Genomic DNA, 11011 nt, shown 5'->3' on the forward strand with positions numbered 1-11011 from the left:
GCGATGGGCATTAGGGTATGGCATTATCGTCAGGTATTCATTCAATTGCCTGTTACCCTCCAAGCACGTCCTGTGGGAGATGATAACTGCAAGTACGTGTTGTCAGTGTCGGCCGTACCTTCCTTTATCACCACCCCTCACTATTTCATCCGCGTTCGTTTGATCAGTCGTCTTCGTCAGTTTGGCCGTCAGTGATGCAACGTCGTGATAATAATGTCTCTTCCCAACACCTCCCTCGCACCCCCCCCCCCCCCCCCCCCCGTCAGTTTGGTGATAACTGCACGTGTTGTGTTGGCTGTACCTGCTTTTTCCACCCCCCTCTCTCTCTCATTGTTGATCGTCTTCTTCTGGTTAGTGATGTAACGTGGTAACAAGGTCCACGGTGTAATGCGAGCGGATAATAATATTAATGATTTATTCTTTTATTTATTTATAGTCTGTTCATCTAAGCACACAGGTCAAATGATCGGCCCCGTTACAAGGACAGGCCCAGTGCTTCCTTTTTGAGGAAGTGTCTGGGTTTGTTCCAATATACCTTTTATTTACCTGTGTGCTTACTGAATCGGTAGCGTAAGCAGCACTGACTTGAAGTTGTGTACCTTGTGAATGGAGAGAGTTACCACTCTTTACTATACATGCATACATACATATATATATATATATATACATATAAAAGGATCACCCTGATAACCCATGTGTGTAAACAGATTATCCATGTGTGTGAATACCACCAATGACATGTAATCAGTTAACGGACAACAACCTTGATTACCGATATCAGAAACGATGTTTTTCATTTGTAATATTATCCATATGTTCATACGTGGATTAAATAGTTGTATGTCTGAACACCGCGCGCACGTCAGTGTCTGTGTGCGAGCGTGTGTGTTCGTGTGTTTGACGAAGGAAGAGGACTGATTAAGAGACTGAGTGTGTGCATGTGTGTGCGTGTGGGTGACTGATGTCAATTTAACAAACGTTAGTTTTTACATCACAGTATAAAGACACGTTTCTAATATTTGGTATGTACATGGATTCTTATGACATTAGAGTACCAGTCATAAGTTTTTACATACGAATATTTCTGCATTCACATCCATGACTTGAAATGTTTCTCCCTCTCAGCTTCCTGACTCGTTCTTCACTCCCTCCCTTTTCCTCTTTTCACCCCTTCCACCACCATCCCTCTGTCTCTCCCCTTCCCCCCATCCTCTGGTTCCCCTTCACCCCACCCCACCCAGCACCCTACCCCGTCACCCCAACCCTCCGCTCCACCACTGGTATAAGTGTGTGTGTGTGTGTGTGTGTGTGTGTGTGTGTGTGTGTGTGTGTGTGTGTGTGTGTGACGTGTGTGTGTGTAGTTTAAGAGAACGATGGCCAACACTGACCGGCAGAAACCACCCCGGCAAACCATGCTGGCCCTCTCTGCACACGACAGATACAAAGACTGTCAGCCCAGAGCCCAGTGCGATGTGTGTGTGTGTGTGTGTGTGTGTGTGTGTGAATGCAGATCAACAGAAAGGAACGAATTGTTGTTGTTGGTGGTGGTGGTAGTAGTAGTAGTAGTAGTTGCAGTAGTAGTAGTAGTAGTAGTAGTAGTAGTAGTAAAATAATGATAATACCACCACTGATAAAGGTGACACGATAATAATGACGACGACAACAACAACAACAATAATAATAATACCACTATTAAAAAATGAGACGGAAAGGAGCCAGTTAGTAGTAGCAGTAGTATTAGTGGTAGTAGTAGTAGAAAATAATAATAAAACCATCATATAAGATGACACGGCTTCTACTACTACTACTACTGCAACCACCACTGACTACTTCTACTAACTGGTTCCTTTCTGTGTCATCTGTAAAAGTCGTATTATTATCATTATCATTACCACTACTACTACTACTGCTACTACTGTACTGAAATGTGTGTGTGTGTGTGTGTGTGTGTGTGTGTGTGTGTGTGTGTGTGTGTGTGTGTGTGTGTGTGTGTGTGTTGGTAGAGGCTGTTTGTGTAATTTATTTTATGCAACCAAGTGGTATTTTTGCAAAGATGAGCAACGTAGCCTGATCTATCCTGAGGTTTATTCTACAATAAAAGCTTATTATTGGTGGTGTGTTTCATTTAGTTTGTGTTTTGTTGCTGATAGTTTATGCTGTTTCGATTGCTGCTTATACTTAGTTTTGGTTTAAGATACTATTGCTCGGTTACATCATATACTCCATGCCCCCGTAGGGGTCAAAGGATTAAATATTCTAAATTATTGATTCTTCTGTGTGTGTGTGTGTGCGTGCGTGCGTGCGTGCGTGCGTGTGTGTGTGTACAGAGCAACTAAAGAGAACCTTGTTTTACTTTTCTTTTTCTTTTTTTTACTGAAGAGTGTGCGTGTGTGCGCAGATTAGCAGAAGGGAACCGACTATTATTATTATTGTTGTTGTTTTTGTTGTTGTGTTTATATATATATATATATATATATATATATATATATATATGTGTGTGTGTGACGGGGTGGTAAGGTGGTGTTGGAGAAGGTGAAGACAGGTAGAAGGTGTTGTGCAGAAGAGAGCTGCAGCCAGGCAAGGTAGACTCGGGAAGGCAGTGCGCTGGTTTTCTTCTTTTATTTTCTCAATCTTCCAGGCCAGGAGAGTTCTCTCTTTGTCTGGCACTCGCTCACTCCTTATATTCTGTTCCGCCGAACCGCAAAGCCAGCGCCGCGAAGCAACTCACGAAACCGGCCCTCCGCGAGCCTTGAGGGGCCAAGCTTGTGTTTGTTTGACCAATTTTAGCGGCTTCTGACTTTCGGCTCAGGGAACTAACATAGACATATTATATATCACACAAAACTACAAGAGACGAGCATTTTCTTAAGCTAAACCATTTTCTACAAAATTAATGTAGTTAAAAACTTTAAACAAAAAGAGTCACTGAATGAACGAGCTTTTAACGAGTTCATGTATCATTTTTGTACATTACAACAATTAATACGTCGCAATATGTAATATAATTGCAACAATTAAGTAACTGAACATCCTGAATTTCCAACTATATAAAAATCATCTATAAAATCTGCTTCTAGAGAAAGATTTTTTATGTAAAAATTCAAGAGAAAACTCAGCGGATAGCTCCCGTGTCGGCACCGCTTGGCGGTGCTTTTGGCACTTGTGATCGACAATGAAATACTTCGTTTAAACCAACTACAACACAATTATACATGCACAATACTAATCAGATTGATAACAGAAATGCAAACATCTGCAAGACACGATATAAAAATGTCTAGGTATTGTAAAAACGTATTTTGCTCAAATCGGCACTGACGAATTCCAATGGCTTGAAGAAGAGATAGTTTTGTGGCGCCGAAATGCCGTCAGACATTTCGTACCATCGCATGCCTATAACTTAGGTGTACACGGAAAGCAGTACACGAGAAGAAGGCTTAATCATTTACATTTTAATGCACATTCTAAATTCCACGGCAACTATATCGATTTATAGAAAACGAAGGTATTTTGTATGTTTCAACTGAGTGGATTTCGAAGATCGCGCCAAAACTCATTCACATAAATATTAGTTTAAAAAAGTTATAGGCTTTCTGGCCAAATGATATCATTACAGTTGAGAAGTATGATCGTTCTGAAGTTCCATAACACAAAACTATAATCTCATCTATAAGGAAGTGTTTATAATTTAACAAATTGATGAAAATCATCAGACGGTTCCCTGTAAAGGGAGATAACTTGTGACCGATTTACAACTTCCTTGGTAACCTTCGGCGAGTCACAAAAATCGTCTGCTAAGCTGGCCCAATGAAGATCGTAGCCAACCCGGCTACATATATATATATATATATATATATATATATATATATATATATATATATATATGATTATTGTAAATAACATTATTCATAATAATGATAATATTATTATCATTATTATTAATATTTATATATATCATCATTACTATTATTATTATTATTACTACACATATTTCTTATTTATCTATACTATCATATTATTACACACACTTCTTATTATCATTCTTCTTTTATTATGTATCATTTTCATTTGTTTGTTGGTTTACTTATTTACTCATTTATTTGTTCATCATATTTCATTTCATTTATTTAATCTAATTTTCCCCCAAGGCCTGACAAAGCACATTAGGTTCTGCTGGTCAGGCATCTGCTTAGCAGACGTGGTGTAGCGTATATGAATTTGTTCGAACGCAGTGATACCTCCTTCAGAAACTGAATGTTAAATGTAATATCGTCTTTGTTGGGTCAGTGATGCAACGTCTCTTCTCAGCACAATCACATCAGTCAGGAGACATAAGTGCACGAGTTGTGCCGACCCACGAACTTGAAATAAATGTATCTAGTTAAGTCTGTGGTGTTGACCGTAGTGGAGGTCCACTGTCCGTGGATGAGGGACCGACAAGACACGGGGGAGAGGCTGCCATCATCAACCCCTGTTGTACTGGTTGGCAGGCTCGGGCAGTGGTTTGGGACTGGACAAAGTTGTGTAACGCCACTTCTCTAATGTGGTTTCAAGCTTGTGGGTCACGTTGATGGTCGACACCCGCTTTGCAAGGCTGAGGGAAAGGACATCTACAGAGGGGGAGGTTTGGGACCAGCTAAAGGAGCCCATTGCGCACAAAACCACCAGTAGTCTTGTGGCGCCTGAAGCCAGTGCCTGGTCTAAAAAGCCCTTATCAGAAGCTGACCCCGGATAGTTTAAGTTGGCGAGTCAACAGACTTCTAGTCAGTCACACGTGGTTGCTTTGATAACACGGCTGATTTGTTGATGTAACGTGGAGAGGAGAAGCAGGGATGTGTGTACACACAACAAACAACTTGAAAACTGACACTTGTGTAATAAACTGTAGTTAGATAGTGAGCCACTGTAATCGCGTGAAAGGGAGAGGTAACCTGTGTGCTCACCAGTATGGAGACGGTCCACGTGTGACCATTAACCATGCATTGTTATGGATGTGTGTGTGTGTGTGTGTGTGTGTGTGTGTGTGTTCGTGTTCAATATCTTATTTTCTTTCCCCAAACAAAAAGAGGGGAAATGAATAAACAGTTAAAAAAAAAAAAAATCAAAAACACACACACCAAAATTCATGAACATATTTTTTTATTTTCAGAATGAGACACTAAAACAAATTGTTCACTTTTATTTTTAATTCACAAAGTAGGCAAACTAACCACCAGACACACACCTATAAACAAAGGGATTAGAAACCTCTTTTTTATTCTTTAACTCCAATTGAATGACAAGAGATTCGTCCCTTCTACTGCCACTGAGAGTAGTAGTAGTAGTAGTAGTAGTAGTAGTAGCAGTAGTAAAGGTGGTAGAGGTGGTGATGGTAGTAAATCTGTACAAGGGCTTGTGGGTGGTGCTGACATAAGTTACTTTTACAATTAAAGTCCCTGTATGGGGGGGGGGGGGGGGGGGGGGGGGGTGAGGGGGGTTGCATTTTTTAAAACGAAGGTTAATTGCAAGCAATGTTTGGAGCAAGACACAAAAGCACTAATATTTTTGTCGACCTCCTTGTGTTATCTCCGATGACATTCCGTCAGGAGGTATTTTTCAGCTCAACACATTTATGAAGAAAATGGCATAATGTACATTGCAGAGCATGTACGCTATTGCTCAGAGTTCCATTCCATGCATCAACTTAAGGAACTTACAGAGAATGGGTTTGTATTGCCCCTTGATGAGCACAGGATAATCTCTGTTGCAAGATGAGAAGTCATAAGAATTTCCACGCATAAAAATTTCCAGAAAAACGAAGTTGATTTAAAATCGGATGTTGCTTTTGCAAAACGGGCCCGATCAATTCGATCGTCAAGTCCTGATTTCATTTCTGACGTGATAAATGAAGAGATAATTGAAAAATAAACAGAAAGGGAACTGCTGTTAAACCTTCCTTCTTGCCTGTCCTATCATGTGTGATGGCTTATCCGAGATTCGACTTCGACCACACATATTTATGCACACACACCCTCAAAAAAAAAAAAAAAGAAAAAAAAGAAAAGAAAAAGAAAATCACCCCTTTACTTGCAAGTTTAGTGTGTTTTAAAATGACAGTCTATGTTAACCAAACTACTTTTTTTTTCTTTTAACAACCTCTTCTGTCAACAATGGACAGGCACCCCCTGCTGTGTAAACACCTCCCCGGTGACTGCAGTACACCCTGTCTGCAACAAGTGGACCCTTGAAAGACATAACCCTAGGGGCTCTCTCTCTTCCGTGGTCCAGTAGAGCTGACTGCAGTCTTTGTTGGACCTAGCGTTCTCCTTCTCTCTCTTGGGGATTAAATTAAAAATCAGCAGAGGGACGGGAACAATTGACATGCACTTGTCAAAGAGTTAAGGTAGGTTTGGATACACTTCGTTACTTCTGAATGCTTACCCTCTCTCTCTTTCTCTCTCTCTTCAAAACGAAATGTGCTCCATCTCTGTCGATTCAGCTGCCTCTGCCTGTCTGCCTGTCAGTATGTCTGTCACAGCAGACTTAAAGTTAGTAACAGCAGACTTAAATTCACATTACGTCAACAACTAAGAAATAGATATGTACAATTCTGGAAACAGAGAAAAACTGAATACAACAGATTAGACTTCTACAACAAAATTAAAAGAAACGATTATCAAATTGAGAATTATCAAACTGATAAAACCGATCCTTCTTACAAAAAAACTCTTTGTCAAATATCGAACGAGGAAGACATGCAAACATACCCAGAGAAGAGAGGTTATGTGATATACGTGAAGTTGTTGAAGATGAATTACATTTCTTAGATACGTGTATCTTATTTCATAATTTGTGAAACCATCTAATCACATATGTGCAGCAGTATGATCATCAATCAAATGCGATCTTTAGAAAAATACAAAACAATATCCTAAAACCAAGTGATTTATTCACCTGCGATGACTGTCAAAAAACACTTGCCAACTATGTATTTCAGTGCATGCGTATTAGATGACCGTTTATTTCTTTGTTCCCTTTGTTCTTTGTTGTATCTGTTAGTCCTTCGGGATTTTATGACAATAAATGAAGTTAAGTCAAGTCAAGTCACTCACTCACACACACACACACACACACACACACACACACACACACACACACACACACACACACATACATACACACACAAACACACACACACACACACACACACACACTCACACACATACACACACACACAGAGACACAGACACACACACACAAACACACACACATAAACACACACACACATACACACAAACACACGCATACACACACGCACACGCACACGCACGCACACACACACACACACACACACACACACACACACACTCAAACACACACACACACACACACACACACTCAAACACAGACACACACACACAGACATACACACACACACACACACACACACACACACACACACACACACACACACACACAGAGAGAATTATACGTCAGTTTAGAAATAAAGCACAAAGATCCCAGTCTGCTACACAAACAAATGATAATGTTAATGATAACTTTGGCAACACACTTATTATATTATCACAACAAGCACGAGGAAGACAGTGGGTTTATCAGTCATGCTGATAACAAGACCAGACTCTATCAACAATAACACGAGGAAATCTAGTGGGTTTATCAGCCATGCTGATAACAAAGCCAAACTCTATCAACAATGACACGATACTGAATGAACTAGAATGTGTGCCCATGAATAAACCAGGCAAAATTCTGATTCGAGTTCGCTGTCTGTCCGTCTTCATTTCTTCTGTCTGTCTGTATGTCTGTCTTGCTTCAAAACTGACAGTTTTTCTTTGTTTTGTTTTTCTTCAAATATATGTCATGAATTACTTGACATGTATGATGGGGTGTGAAAATTGATCAGATTGGAATAATGGGTACTGTTGAAAATCTTTGTTCTTTAGTAACACACACACACACACACGCACACACACACATCACACACACACACACACACACACATACATATATATATATATATATATATACATATATACTTCATAGTTTGACTCTCTCTCTCTTTCTCTCTCTCTCTCTTTCACTCTTTCAAGGAGAGAGAGAAAGAGATAGAGAGAAAGAAAGAGAGAGAGAGAGAGAGAGAGAGAGAGACTGGGTGTTTGGGGAGAGAGGGAGAGAATGACAAAGGAAGAGACAGGAGAAATGTGGGGAGGGAGACAAAGTCAGTGAGAAGGAGAGGTAAATAGAGAAAGAAAGAGACAGAAACAGAAACAGAAACAAAACTAAAGAATACATTTCTAAACAACAATGATTTTATACAGTTCTCACAATTCCGATCTGATCAATTCTAATACTCTAACATACATGTAAAGTAAATCATGATATGTATTTGTTTTTAAAAAAAACTGTTAGCTTTAAAGCAAGAGAGAGAGAGAGAGAGAGAGAGAAAGAGAGAGAGAAGGTAAACAAGGGAGCGATCACATGTGTGCACAACAGATAAGCTAGATAGTGGGGGAGGGGCTAGAGAGGCAGAGGTTGAGCTGTGGATGGAAAGCAAACAGGCAGGCAATCACCGTCGAGCAAATGACAAAAGCATAGCTACCTATCATTGGCAGAGGCAAAAGCAGCTGAGCGGCAAAAGTGTACAGGTTTCATTGGTCACAGACAGGCACTGTTTATACACACGAGGGCCCTTCTCACTTTTCAGCCAATCACAGCAGAGGAAGCGAGACACCATGCGGGAAACAGTGACCAGTTATTCGTCTTGCCTGCCTATAAAAAGACGGACACACGTCTGGTCAGTTCATCTCCGCTTCCGAGTTACTCACTATTCAGTCGGAAGGGTGTTTTGAATCAACCACAGTTTACTGTCACTGACTCCTCCTGTGCCAGTATTCCATCTCTGCAACAGCTAATGCAATGGGTGGAAAAACAAAGGCAAAGCAAGTCGCCAAGAGGGAGAAGAAACAGCAGAGGCGGCAGACCCAGGAGCGTGTTGGCATCGTGCGCCAAGCATTTGACTTCTTGCCGTGGACACACCCGTTCTGGTTTAACGTTCTGCCATACCTGTCCACCCGGGATAAGCTGTCCCTGCGGTGTGTCAACACTCACACACGGGGCGTCATAGATGCCGACTTCAAGAAGGCTTTCACCGTCACAGTGAAGACAGGCATGTCTACCACCATACTGCCAACTTTCGTGGGTGGAAACTGCTGTGCCCAGCACCTCAGGGCACCGGAATACCAGGCGGCGCAAGAAGTCATCAACTGGCTGAGAAACTGCGCCCACAGTCTGGTGTCAGTGGACCTGTCCTTTGCACTGTTCACCAACGTGAAGACATCTGTGGAGACACTGGTGAGGAACTGCAAACAGCTGAAGTCTGTGTCTATGCGGAGTCTGCGGGAAGATGTGCACGTGAGTGGCCACACACTCCACCCTGCTGCAGAGTCGCCGTTCATTGCCTTCGTCTTCCACCCGCTTCCTGCCCTGGAGTTTCTGGACATTGCGGGGAACGGGTCTGCTGGAATGTCACCTCCTATCATGGACGCACTCCTCATGCGTCACCCAAGGCTTCACACGCTATATATGGATTCGGGGGCAGTTGACGCCAGATTCTACCTGCCCAAAATGAAGATGGTGATGCTTGACCCCCAGCTAATGACAGACCACCTTCCTGTCAACAGGGGTCTAATCAGAGACCAGCATGACCTCGAAGAAGTGATGGATATATGGCTGCAGTCTTCACTGAAAGAGCTAATTCTCTGTCGCGCTGGCCACAGAGTTTCTGGCGAGTGGCTGGAGCGTTCTAAGTGGTGCTGGTCCCCAGGCTGTGGTGACGGGGACTCGTGCTGCTGGAGAGCCCATCACCTGGGTCCCAACCCTGTGCTGGTGGTCCTTAAGTGTAAGAAACAGTCGGCAGCTGAAGACGGACCTGCAGCATCTTCATCCTTCACGCCAGTGATCACACACACGGACTGCTGGCACGGGTTCTACCCCTACACATCACTGGAACCCTTGGAGCAGCAGGGGATTCGTCTCAAAAGATCCAGCTGCCCTGCCAGCCAATGCAACCACCTGCTCTCTTCAATGACGGACATGTGATTCTTTGTGGTGGTTTTTTTCTGTTTGAGAATATTCGTTGGAATTGTGTTCCTGTGAGAATCGTTTGAATATGAGAGTGAGGTGTGTAAATTTGTAAATGAATAAAGAAGTGTGTGTTTCTACACCTGTGTGTGTCTATGATGTTCACGTGTGTATGAGTGAGAACATTTGCTTGATCCTTTCTCTCTTTCTGTCTATCATTTTCTCTCTTTTGTTCTCTCTCTCTTTTCTTTCCATCTTTCTTTATTTCTCTCTTCCGCTTTCTCTCTTTCTTTTTTTCTCTTACTTTCTTTATTTCTGTCTCTCTCTCATTTTCTTTCTCTGGCTTGTGTACATGCACACTCGCAAACTCCTCTTCTTCACTGAAATTGACGCACACAGACACGTTACACACACCACACACACACACACACACACACACACAGACACACACACAGACACATACACACACCACACACACCGCATACACACACATACACACACACACACACACGTTACACACACACAAACGCGCGTGCACGCATGCACACGCACAGACACACACAATTGTCACACACACATATACAGGCGTTACACATAAACACACAGACACACACACACACACACACACACAGACACACACACACAGACACACACACACACACAGACACACACACACACACAGGTTATACACACAACGCAAACACCAATATATCGTGATGGACATATGTAAATAAGTCAGCAGCGCGTTAAACAGGATGCAAGTGAATAGTAATTAAAAAAAAAAAAATAAAAATAAAATAAAAATAAATGCTTTGCACAACATCGTAAGATCAGTCACACCCAATCATATCATCTCTTATCATATCGTATCATATCGTATCTCATGCCATGTCATGTCATGTCGTGTAGTCGTGTCGTATAGTATCGT

This window comes from Babylonia areolata, chromosome 15, assembly GCF_041734735.1.
Source record: "Babylonia areolata isolate BAREFJ2019XMU chromosome 15, ASM4173473v1, whole genome shotgun sequence".
NCBI classification, from domain to species: Eukaryota; Metazoa; Mollusca; class Gastropoda; order Neogastropoda; family Buccinidae; genus Babylonia; species Babylonia areolata.